The following is a 12,822-nucleotide window of genomic DNA, read 5'->3' on the forward strand; positions in this document are numbered from 1 at the left end:
AATATTTATTAATATAATCTAAGTCCTTATTGGAACATGACAAGGGTCACATTTTTCTGTATTGCCTTATCCAAAAGTCCACAACTTCTAAGAAACCTACTTGAGTACCCCTTTATCTTTTAACTATTCCAGTTCACATTCAGTTGGTTCCTAACTAGCTTACCTTGCATAGTACCATGATTAAAGGCATATTATACTTCTAATGTGATCTCAAACTCTCAACACCATTCTACTTGGTCACTATCTTATGCCAATTGACATAGCAATCTAACATGGCATTTTCATTAACTTAAACACATAATTGTATCCACCCACTCTATACGCCCAAAACGTTCTTGGTTGAATGCCATTCCATCAGTCATAATACCTTAGGACTAGTCGCCAACCCTTGTACCCGCTAGAACTAAAGCGTTACAAACATTCCATGGCTTCGTTGTTGTTGTTTTTTTTTTTTTTGATCCTCTCTAAGTCCATCAAATGATTTTCCTATAAGGTATTGATTTAGATCTTCAGCTGGTGTATTCTCTCTTTAGATTCCTTCTTCATGGAGTTGTATTTAGTCTCCCAGTTGGAGACAGAGTTGGTAAGCTTCTGGTTTTGCCGGACTTTGACCTTGTGGGTTTGGCGAAGTTGGGCTAGTGCTTGTTCATTGGAATTAAGGGCCTTCTTGAGCTCATCCTTTTCAGTTTCACTTCCATTGTAGTGCCTATGGATGACCCAGCCAAGAAGTCTACATTCTTCCACCATTACTAGGTAAGAATCTACCAATTCTAGTAAAGTTGGTTGGCTGGCTCCAGAAGAAAAAGGGAAAGCACAGTCATTCAGTTCTTGAGGTAGGCTTATTCCCTATCTTTAGGTGACATCAAGAGGAGAAAAAGGGTACTAACTAGCATTGAGAGGGTCTCTCCATGGAAATAAATTAGATACCCTACCAAAGGAAGAATGATTTGGCATTAAAACAATGAGAGATGATAATGGTACAGAACAGACAGTGCTGAGTGTGGGTTCTTCAGAAAGAGGTTGAGTAATTGGAGTTAAGTCCACCGACATGGTGGACTCTTATTGTACTTTGGGTTGGGAAGGGATAACTAGTAGAGTAGTTTTCCTCTCTAAGTTGACTAATTCCTTGCCTCACCTATGACGGACACTACTCTCCATAGTGTTCAGCGAGCTCTTTTCAGCACTTAGCCTCTTATGACTACTACTGCCCACTTGTGCCCTTAGATGATTTGCTGCAATGGCCTCTTGCGCCCCCTCCATTAATGCCTCCACATCCATATCATCGGCCTGAGATGATTAGGTTGGGGTTGAGGAATGAGTAGAACCTGCAGCAGTAAAATGAGTGTCAACCTTACAAAGAACCAAGTCCTTACCAAAAGACTCACCTATGACAACTACTGGTGAGGAAGACCAACATCATACGCATAGCTTGCAAGCGGTGTACAAGAGGTGTGGGGTTTTATCTTTCTTTCCTACCAAAATGGTGGCCAAATCATCAATGGCGTTGTAGGGCCACGCCTTTTCAACAGACGGTACTACCTGGGGATGTAACAACTCGTTTTCAGTCAAAATCGTAACAGTGGTTTTGGGACCAAAAATCCGAGTAAGAAAGAAAATTTATTTTAATTTTTTTGCACGGTCTGTAATATCTTGAATTAGGGCTTAATCGGAATAGTGGTTTCGTGACCACAAATTTGAAATAGAAATAATTATTTTATAATTATTTTGATGATTATGATATGATTGCATGATTGTGTGAAAATTTCGTGATGAAATTCTATGTCTAAAGTGCTTAAATTGAAAGTAGGGACTAAATCGAATAAGTTGCAAAATTTGTATTCTAGAAGTTTTTAGTATGAAATTGCATTGAAATATTAATTAGGAGTTCTTAAATAGAAATTTGACCAATTTTAAGTTCATGGACAAAATTAGGACATGGAAGGAATTTTGAAAGTTTAGTAAGGAGGGGCATTTTGGTCATTTGGATATTAAATAAAATAAAATGGGAAAAATAACACAAAATTGGTCATCATCCTCCTTAGTTGCTGCCGAATTCTCCCTCTCTCCATAGCTAGGGTTTCTTCAACTTTGAAGCTCCATAGTAAGTGATTCCAAGCCCTGTTTTTAATGTTCTTTACGTTTTTGGAATCCCGGAAGCTCGATTAAGCTTATGCTAGCAATAATTCAACCTAGGGTTTATATTTGGAAAAATACCCATAGGTGAAATTTGTGTATTTTGATGTTTTATGATAGAATATGGGGTTTTAAATTATGTTAGACAACTTGTGCTACTCGGTTTTGAGTGAAAACGAGTAAAAGGGCTTAATTGGCAAAAATACCTAATAGTCACAAGTATGTGTTAGAGTGAGAATTTGATGTTGCTATAGAAGGGAAAAGTGATCAACATGTTATAAAACATAAGAATAAGGAATAAAGTTTAATTCCCGAGCCTAGGGGCAAAAGTGTAATTATGCAAAAGTTTAGGGGCAAAAGTGTAATTTTTTCAAAGTTCGTATTAAATGCTGTTTTGATGAATGTATGTATTAAATTAGATTAATTTGGTATTATAGATAAAGAGAAACGAGATTCAAGTCGCGATCGAGGAAAAGAAAAGATTGTGGACTAAATTGCAAAATCTTTATATTTTGGTACCAAGGTAAGTTCATGTGTAAATAATGTAGCATAATTGTTATTTTTAAGTTATTGATGTTAATTATATAATATGATGATTTTTAATTGTGAAATATTATGCTTTGTGGTTAATGTTGAGAATTATGCAAATTATGTTTACTACTTGATAAATATGAATTACTCCCGAGTATCGGTTCCGATATTCCATGGAAGACGACAAATGTGGGATCGAGGGAAAAAGCCCGTTTGAACCTTAGGAATAGATTAGGATACAAGTGACATGTCACTAGGATGGTTGAGCATCCGAACTCGTTGAGTTGAGTCCGAGTTCACTTATGGATGCGAATGTCCGAACTCGTTGAGTTGAGTCCGAGTTCACTTATGGATGTGAACGCTCGAGCTCATTGAGTTGAGTCCGAGTTCACTTAGGGGCGGATTTCATGATTTCTTGATTACATATGGGGCACTTATGTGCAAATTATCCGTGTATCCGAATTGTATTCCGATGTGTTCAACGGGTGAAATTTCTAGTGAAATGAAAGAACACTTAAGATGCAAGCGACGTTTTGGTAAGTGTTGTGAAATGGACACTTTGGACAGGTATGTTCTTAACCCTCGGGTTGATAATAGATACAACAACGATAAGGTGGTAAGATGATGAATGATGTTTAGAAATATGATATATGTTTTGGTGATACCATGCTAAAGTTGTTTGGTATATTTGTATTGTTATGTTACTTGTTATTTACATATGAACTTACTAAGCATTTATGCTTACTCCCTCCTCTTTATTTACTATAGTTTTGAACAAGCCAGCTCGGGAATTGAGACCGGTCGAACGTTCGGTCACACTATCCAAAGGACTTTCATCTTGGTAAATGGCTTGTACAACTACTTAAGTATGGCATGTATAGCAATATACCTATTTTGTGTAAATAATTTTATGATATGGCCATGTTTGGTTGAGAAAACGTTTGATATTGATAAGTCATGGTGATGGTTAAATTTAGATCATGTTTGATATCATGGAAGTTTAATAGGTTATCTAGTTCATAAAAATTCATGGAAAGATGAAACTTGCCTTAAAACAGAATATTGCTGCAGCAATGACATGAATTTTAAAAATCACTAAAAATAGTATAAATGGAACTAAATGATGAGTAAGTTATGAAATTGAAGCTTAATGAGTCTATATTCATGTGGATTAAACAAAACAGGCATATAAATTATATTTTATGAGATATTTAAACATTTGTGAAACAGGACCATTGTGATTTCTGGATCCCCTGTTCTGACTTTAAAAATTCATAAACAATTTTACAAAAATAATTAGAAATTTTTATTTATATGTACAGATTCCTTATTTAGTATAGTTTTAAGATAAGCAAACCTCATAGTCATTGAAATTCTGTATAGATAGATATCTGATTTGTAATACACAGAGGTCAGAGCACTCGAACCCTGAAACAGGGGAGACTTTAACTAATAAACTGTACTAATTGGCCCAACTAAAAATTCTAGAAAAAATTTAGTAAATAGATATATGAGTCTAGATTTAGGTAAAATTTATGAATCTTGATTTCGAGTTTCGTAACTCGAGCTATGATTTTTCTTGTAACTGTGACGTGGGTAGCTAGAAAGTTGTGAATGTAGAAACAAAAGATTTGAAGTTCTTAATTTGATAAATTATGTTCGGTAACTCCTCAAGCTCGACTCCGGCGACGGTTTTGGACGTGGGGGCTTTACACGGTCTGCATCTGGAAACACGAAAATTTACACACTTTTTCATGCCCTTTTTAACTTAAATAGATGCAGTTTCGATAAAATTCCTATCGAAAAATAATTAAGTTTTATTAAATAATTAAAGTGTACTTAAAAAAATGAACATATTGAATTTTAATTAATTTTATAATTAATTTTTATGAATTTTGGTTATTTTCGACAGATTTTCACAAATGATGAAAGATGGCTCGGCAGAAACTGCTAGAAGCACAAAACCGAGAAGCAATTTCAAGTATCAAGGAGAATTAAATTTCAGCCTAAGATGGTCCAAAATTATGTATATTAATTCATAATATAATTAATTTTAATTTACATCCAATTTAATTTGGGTTAATAAATTATTATTAATAAATTATGAAAAGTGGTCCAGTTGAGCCGAACCGACCAAGTAATGGACAGCCCAAAACCACCCCATGTGCTGACCCAAATCAGCTTATTGGCTGATTGTTTAGCTTGCAAAAAGGCCATTGAAGACTTGTTCAAAAATCATCCAAATCCCTCCACAAATGGTGGCTTTCTAGATTTACCCCAAGCTTAATTTAACAAGTTTGAAATCATCAAACTTGCCACATGTGTGGTAGGCCAAGGGAGGGCTCTTTGGCTGATAATTTTAGCTATTTTTAGCAGCCCTGTTCAGCGATAAAAACCCCCTTGAGCTGGTATTTGAAACACACCTCAATTCATTCACATCTCTTTTCTCTTCTCTCCTCTCTCACTTTCTCCTCTCATTTTTCCATTTCAAGTCCCTTGCTCTTGTGCTGATTTCTCCCCTTGGGAAAGGGCTATTCTTCAGCCATTTTTGCCCAACATTGAAGTGTTCATAGCAGCCTTGATCGGCAAGGACAACAAAGAATAAAGACGGAGCAACCTAGTCAAGCCACAGAAAAACACCGAATTTGATTCTTGTTCCCTATCTGTTTAATTTTTGTTGTTGTTGTTATGTTGAACATTTCTATGAATATTGATGTTGTTGAAATGATTAATTTAATCAATTTAGCATGAATTTAATTTGTGTTGGTTTGATTTCATTTCATCTACTTAAATTATTAAAATTGTGTTTATGCTGTTATAGGCCTTGGTAAAATGCTTGCTTAAGTAAAATCATGCCTAAGTTATTCTTGCATTACAATTGTAAGGTAGCTAATGAATTAGTTATTTAAACGGATTGAAATTGTAATTAATGGACACAATACTTAATTAGTGCATGTTTATTCTTCTAAGGTAGCTGAAGGTTAAATTAGCAATGCATCTGGCGATACACTGCCTTGCATAGCTTGCAAGATTATTGTGATTAAACTATTTAAAGGTAAGGATACCTTGTTACTCACATAGTCTTTTATTTGCCTATTAGTATCGATTGAATTGACATAGGGATATGCAAGAGATTAGTTCAATTTAATGAGTATGTATGTGCCAAAACATGTTTGCTTATTAAAATCTGTTTAATCGTTTGAATTAACATAGGGATATGTTAAGAGATGAATCGATTTGTGTAGGTGAATATGTTCATAAGTTAGCAAATTACCGAGTAGCCGTTAATTTATTCGTAACAACATAAGCATGAGTTTAATAATTCTAAATTTATTCATAACAACATAAGCATGAGTTTAATAATTCTAAGTTAAAGAAATGTAATTAAATCAACACAATTATGTCATCATGATTAAATCATATTCTGAAATCGTGCATCAGAGATTTATTTCTTTAGTTATTTAGTTTAAAATCTTATTTTTTTAATCACCTTTTTTAAAACAAATATTTTTCTTTGCCAAAGTGTTTTAAATTGTATTCATAAATATTCCTTTTCACAGTCCCTGTGGGTACGATAACTCGACATTTACTTGTCACTTTATTACTTGTTGCCATTGTGTACACTTGCACATTTCCGTCGTTCCAAGTTTTTGGCGCTGTTGCTGGGGACTGTTTTAGAAGACGCTATTTGTGAAATTGTTAATTCTGCATTTTGGTTTATTTTTTTAAAATTTTAATTCCATATTTTTTTTTTGTTTTAGGTGTTTATGAGTATTGATCAAATTTTTGACTTACTTCTCGTAAACCCTGAAATTGAAAGGACTTTTTGACAAAGCAGAAGATAAGCGAACCAAAGAAGGACCGAAGATATGAATTTTGAAATCCAGTTGGAACATTCGTTTGTAATACTCACAATCCAATCACTGTTGCTGATGCGTGATATTTGTAACAGGTTTTAAAGATTTATAAATGAAACATTCTTGAGACTAACTTATTATCACAATTAAGGCAAGTGTACCTATCGAACAGTAGTATAGTTTAGCAAGACCGGATTGTCGAACCCAAAGGAACTACGAGTACTAGTATTTACTTCCTTTTTTTTATCTAGCCTAAAATTTAAGAGGTTTGGTTGTCTAAACTAATTACTAACTAAGAATGCACAGAAAGAGAAACTTGGGAAAATACTTTTGGGAAATTTTGATTGATTGAGACAATACCTAAGGACAAATCCACCTAGACTTCACTTGTTATTTAACTCTGAATCAGACTATTTATTCGTTTGACTTGATCCGTAGAAATCCCTAAGTTATATTACTATCTCTCTCGAGACTAATAACGTCTAAGCTATGTTGAATAATTGAAATCTTTTTCTAATTAACACCCTAGAATTGCATTAACTTGATCTATGGATTCCCTTATTAGGTTTCACCCTAATCCGACAAAATCTTGTCATCCTATCTCTAGGCGCGCAATCAACTCCGCTAAATTATGACAAATTTACTCTTAGACAAGGTCTATTCCTCCTCTGAATAAGAGCTTAACTTGAATCAATATCCTGGAATATCAAAACAAGAATTAAGAACACAATTAAGATAATAATAACAAGATCTGTCTTAGGTTTCATTCCCCTTAGGTATTTAGGGGTTTAGTTCATACTTATGAAAGAAAACATCTCAAAACCATAAAGATAACAAAACATAAAAAAACCCAAAACTCCTGAAGGAACTTGAAGGCAGATCTCTAGTCTTGAGGATGAATTCGACTCTTAAGTGGATCAATCGGCTTTGCTTTCTCCTCTCCATCCCCTTTCCTAAGTGCCTCCTCAAGTTTTTAAATAGGCTTTGGAATGCCTAAGAGCCCTCAAAATTGGCCTTTTCCAAATTGGACTAAACTTGGGTTCAGCAGGGACACGCCCGTGTACAGTAGCTGAATGACGTGGTCGAGGCTATTAAATGGGCACAGGCATGTGATCCATCCATGTAAGTCATGCTTCGATCCTGTCAAACTGACACAGACGTGTGACATGCCTGTGTGAGGAAGTCAAGGCCGTGTTGTTTTCCCATGTGGGTCCATTTTCTCCGTTTTCGGCCTGTTTCTTTCTCTTTTTACTCTCTTATGCTATCCTAAGTATAAAACATGAAATTAAAGGATTAAGAGCATCGAATTCACCAAATCTAAGGAGAAACCATCCATAAATGCGTTAGGCATGGGGTAAAAATATGTTTAAATTACGGTTTATCAAATACCCCACACTTAAGCATTTGCTTGTCCTCAAGGAAAACCCTCAACTCACAATCAAAATAAATTCTTCTTAACTTATAATTCCTATTAATAATATCTCAAAATAATCCATAAGTAATCATACATTGAGAATTTGACTGAAAGAACATCAAAGTTCGAAAACATTCTAAGTTGAGTATTTTATCATGAAAGCATAGGTGTCTTCTCATCTAAGTAATTACCTTCGACTCAAAATATCACAGAGTTTCACATCCTCAGTAAATATTCACTCAAATCACTCAATAGTCAATAATGAAAAGTCATTACCATAGGCTTGCATGAAATTCAAATCTCCACCACTATATATTGAAATAGGCATCAATCAAAAGGTCTCTAAAGGGTTGTAACGTAGCTTTGGTTAGGGGGTGTAGTCACAATCTGAAACAAAAGGTTAGAATCGAGATTAAATTGAAAAATTTCCTAACTAGAAAAAGTAATTAAACATCAATTGAGTACAAGTGAGCTTCTTCTTAGAAGATGAAATTTAGATACTACGGCTCAACACTACCGAATTACGACTAATATGTAAGTATGATTTTTTTTTAAAGAGCAAGTCAAATACATAGAAGAGCAAAGCATAGATAAGTAATTAGTTCAAATCAAATCTCGACAAAAATAGGGAACAATTTAGGGGATTTCAAAAATAATGGTTTTTGGGTTAATATTGAGGGTAAATCAATTAATGGCTTGTTAGGCTCAAAAGGGGTTTACTAAGGGTTAAATATGAAGGTAGGCTTTTGTAGAGTGAGTGGGTTAAACCTAAGTGCCTTTATCATTTTGACATATCAAATCAAATGGTGTGGTCTTGACATGCATAGTTAAGCAAGTTCTAGAATAACAATTCAATTCTGACGCACTCAAATCAACAATAAAAATGAGCATGAAAGAAATAGTAGGTGCTTTAAAGGCTCAAAATCTCACAAAAAAGTATGGCTTTTTTTATGTTTAAACCTATGAATTTTAACTCAAGATAATACCTAAACTTTGGAGAAACAACCTATAAAATTTTAAATTCAAAAGTCAACTTATCATGCTTGATTCTTTAATATCTTAAAGTTTAAACAATCAATGCATGAATGCCTAAGTTTTAATTCAAGACATATCAATAAAAATCATAAGTTAATTACAATTCATTCTAGTAGTGATATGAGTGATTTACGTGAGAATAAGACATAATTCAAGGATTTCTAATGATGATATAAAAGACCCCCCACGCTTAAGATGTACATTGCCCTCAATGTACAAAGGTAGATATATTGAAAAAGATAGACTGATAATCATAAGATAGAGAGAGAAGTGAAACTTCCTGAATGATGAATGAATTCCTTGAACTGGAGTTTTGGAGAATAATCGGCGTGAGAGTGGAGGAGGATGCTCCGGTGGTGGTAGAGGTTCATTAGTCCATAAGTCCTGCTCCAAAAGAATATTATATCTGGTGTAGCTATGGTCGTGGTCGAACAGGACATGGCAGTAATGGGGAACCTTTCCCGGTGGAGTTTTTAGTTCCTATGCGATGATGAGCTTTGGAGCTCTTTATAACTGTGACAGAATTAGGAACCATAAGGAAGCATAATTACTCATAATGAAATAGCTGAAATTGAAAATTGTAAAAACTCAAGATAAAATAGTATAAATAGGAAATAAAAAGTAATTTCAAAATACAAAGATAATGCTAAGATAGATAATAGGTGTTTATAGAGAAATTGGGGCACACGGCTGTGGGCCATGCCCATGTGCCTTTGTTTCAGGCCGTGCATTTCGTGGTTTTCAAAATTGGGTGAGTCGTTGTACTCGGCCATGTTGCACGACCAGGTCAATCTTTGTTTGCTTCTCCCACGCCCGTGTATGAAGGCACACTCCCATTTTCAATTGACAGGGTTGCCCACGGTTTCAAAACACAGGTGTGTCACACGCCCGTGTTATTTTGGCAGTTTCGCCCACGGCCATGTCGCACGACTGTGGCAACTTATTGCATCCCATGTTGGGGAAGAAATTTTTGCCCTGTTTTCACACAGCCATATTGCATGGCCATGTTTCATCTCGTGGTATGTGCATAGCTTACGGCACGCCTGTGTTCCTGGCCGTGTGGTTCTAAAAATCCCGTGTTTAGTGACTTAGTTAGTTAATTAAATGTTAAAAACTAAAATTTAAAGAAGTTAGCACCGTTAGTGCTCGGGGTGCCTTCCAAGAAGCGCTTATTTATAGTCTAAGCTCAGCTTACTTCTTTGGTGCGTGATCATGGTGAATCGAGGAGTTTACACTCCACATCCCTGCTATCAGTTTTATCAACATAAGGTTTAAGACGAGTACCATTTACCTTGAACGTGCCAAATTTGGAGTGGTTTATCTCGACCGTATCGTATGGGAAAATACTTATTACTATAAGAGGGGTTTCTTCATTTTGTTCAGAAGTGGCGATTCGAGGATCTGCTGCATCGAGTAGTACTTTGTCTCCAACTTTAAGTTAATTTTTGGAGGAATTAAGCTCCTCATGGCGTGGTTTTGGTTTATTGTGTTTTCTCGATTTATTTGTCTGCCATTCATCTAGCTCCTCGATTTGTAACCTTTGTTCTTTATGGATAGGTTCTTTGTTGTTGCTTGGCTTATGTATGTTCTTCGAACCTATTTTCTGCGAAGAAGGTTGCAGTATATGGTTAGTTTTAGCCAAATGATTTGTATAGTCACCTTCGATTTTTGATGTGTTATTCGAATTACGGGCTTGAAGGGTGATTGTTTCGTCTCCCACATGAAGTGTGAGTTCACCTATGACAGCGTTAATAATTGTTCTGGTGGTTACTAAAAAGGGCCTTCCTAAAATTAAGGGGACGTTGCTATCCTTCTCTATGTCTAGAACAATGAAATCAACTGGGAATATAAATTTGTCGATTTTAACGAATACATCTTCAATACTACCCTTAGGAAATCTGATAGTTTTATCTGCTAATTGAATGCTCATCCTTGTTTGTTTGGGTTTCCCTAGACCTAGTTGCTTAAAAAATTTATAAGGCATAACATTAATACTAGCCCCTAAATCAGCCAACGTATTATTAAAATCTAAACGACCAATTAAACAAGGAATTGTAAAACTCCCTGGATCTTTTAGTTTGTTAGGCAGCTTATTCTGTAGAATGGCTGAGCAGACCGCGTTCAGCTCCACATGCGATGCTTCATCTAACTTCCGTTTATTTGCCAGAAGCTCCTTTAAAAACTTGACTGCGTTTGGCATCTGCGAAAGGGCTTCAATAAACAGTAAGTTAATATGTAGTTTCTTTAGAAGTTTAAGGAATTTACCAAATTGTTCGTCTGAGTGGTCTTTCCTTGTTGCATTAGGGTATGGCTCACGAGGTTTATATTCTGTAATCATTGGCTTTGGCTCATTGTGCCTGACTCATCCTTACCTATGCTTACCCCCATTTCTGGCCTTGGTTCTGCAACTAGCCCTTCCTCATCTTGAATGGCAATCGCGTTGAGTTTCTCCCTTGGGTTAGATTCAGTGTTGCTTGGCAGGCTACCTTGTGGTCGTTCGGAAATCAACTTGGCGAGCTGTCCAATCTGAGTTTCGACCCCCTGTATTGATGCTTGTTGATTTTTGAGTGCTGTCTTGGTATTCTGAAAACGAGTTTCTAGCACTGAGATGAATTTTGTTAGCATCTCCTCAAGGTCTGATTTTTTCTCTTGTTGGTGGGGTGGTTGTTGGAAGCCTGGAGGTGGTGGTCTCTGATTCCCTTGGCCTCCCCATGAAAAATTAGGGTGGTTTCTCCAACTTGCATTGTAAGTATTGCTATAGGGATTGTTTTGAGATCTAGGATTGTTACCCATGTAATTTAACTGTTCGTTCTCCATGTTGTGGCCATAAGGTAGGTATTTTGAACTATTGGATCCGCCTCCACTTGCTTTGCATTGCATTACTGGCTGGACCTGTGCAGAACTAAGGAAACCATCAATTTTCTTATTCAAGAGTTCTACCTGATTAGAGAGCATGGTGACCGTATTGACGTTATAAACGCCGGCTATTTTCGTTGGCTTTGTCCTCATGACTTGCCACTGATAGTTATTCAGTGACATCTCCTCTATAAATTCATAGGCATCTTTAGGTGTCTTATTATTGATGGTTCCGCCAGCAGCTGCGTCAACCATTTGTCGAGTCGAAGGATTCAGGCCATTATGAAAGGTTTAAACCTGTAGCCAAAGCGGTAACCCATGGTGAGGGCATCTTCTTAAGAGGTCTTTGTATCTCTCCCATCCATCGTAGAGTGATTCTAAATCCATCTACACAAAGGAAGAAATATCATTACATAATTTAGCCATTTTAGCCGATGAAAAATATTTTAATAAAAACTTTTCTGTCATTTGTTCCCAAGTAGTGATTGGCCCCCTTGGCAACGAGTTCAACCACTATTTAGCTTTGTTTCTCAATGAAAAAGCGAATAACCAAAGATGAATGGCGTCATCAGAAATGCCATTAATTTTAAATGTATCATATAGCTCCAAAAAGTTTGCAAGTTAGCGTTGGAATCCTCATCCTGGAAACCATCAAACTGAACAAACTGTTGTATCATTTAAATTGTGTTAGGTTTCAGTTCAAAAGTATTTACGACTATAGCCGGTCTAACTATGCTCGATTTAGTTCCTGTTAAAGAAGGTTTAGCATAATCATACATAGTGTGCGAAGCAGGGTTATGATTAACAGCAATCGCAGGAGGTAGTGGATTTTCTTGGTTTTCAGTCATCTCCTCGGTTGTGGTTGAAGAATCATCCTCTTGCTCATCCTCTGTGTATCATAGGCTTCACCTTATTTCTCTCTGATTTTTGTGAACTGTGCGGTTGATCTCATCGTCAAAAAGTAGTGCTCCTGACGAGTTTGTTCTGGTCATAAAC

At 35.9% G+C, this 12,822-nt stretch overlaps 1 non-coding gene across 1 annotated transcript; it reads left to right on the top strand.

The window, feature by feature from the left end:
• The first annotated feature begins 12,139 nt into the window (after nucleotides 1-12,139).
• Nucleotides 12,140-12,246, top strand: LOC128281308 (small nucleolar RNA R71). The gene has a single exon (XR_008271521.1). It is a non-coding gene; the product is annotated as a small nucleolar RNA R71 (small nucleolar RNA).
• Nucleotides 12,247-12,822: the final 576 nt, after the last annotated feature.

This window comes from Gossypium arboreum, chromosome 9 (genome assembly GCF_025698485.1).
Source record: "Gossypium arboreum isolate Shixiya-1 chromosome 9, ASM2569848v2, whole genome shotgun sequence".
Taxonomy (NCBI): Eukaryota; Viridiplantae; Streptophyta; class Magnoliopsida; order Malvales; family Malvaceae; genus Gossypium; species Gossypium arboreum.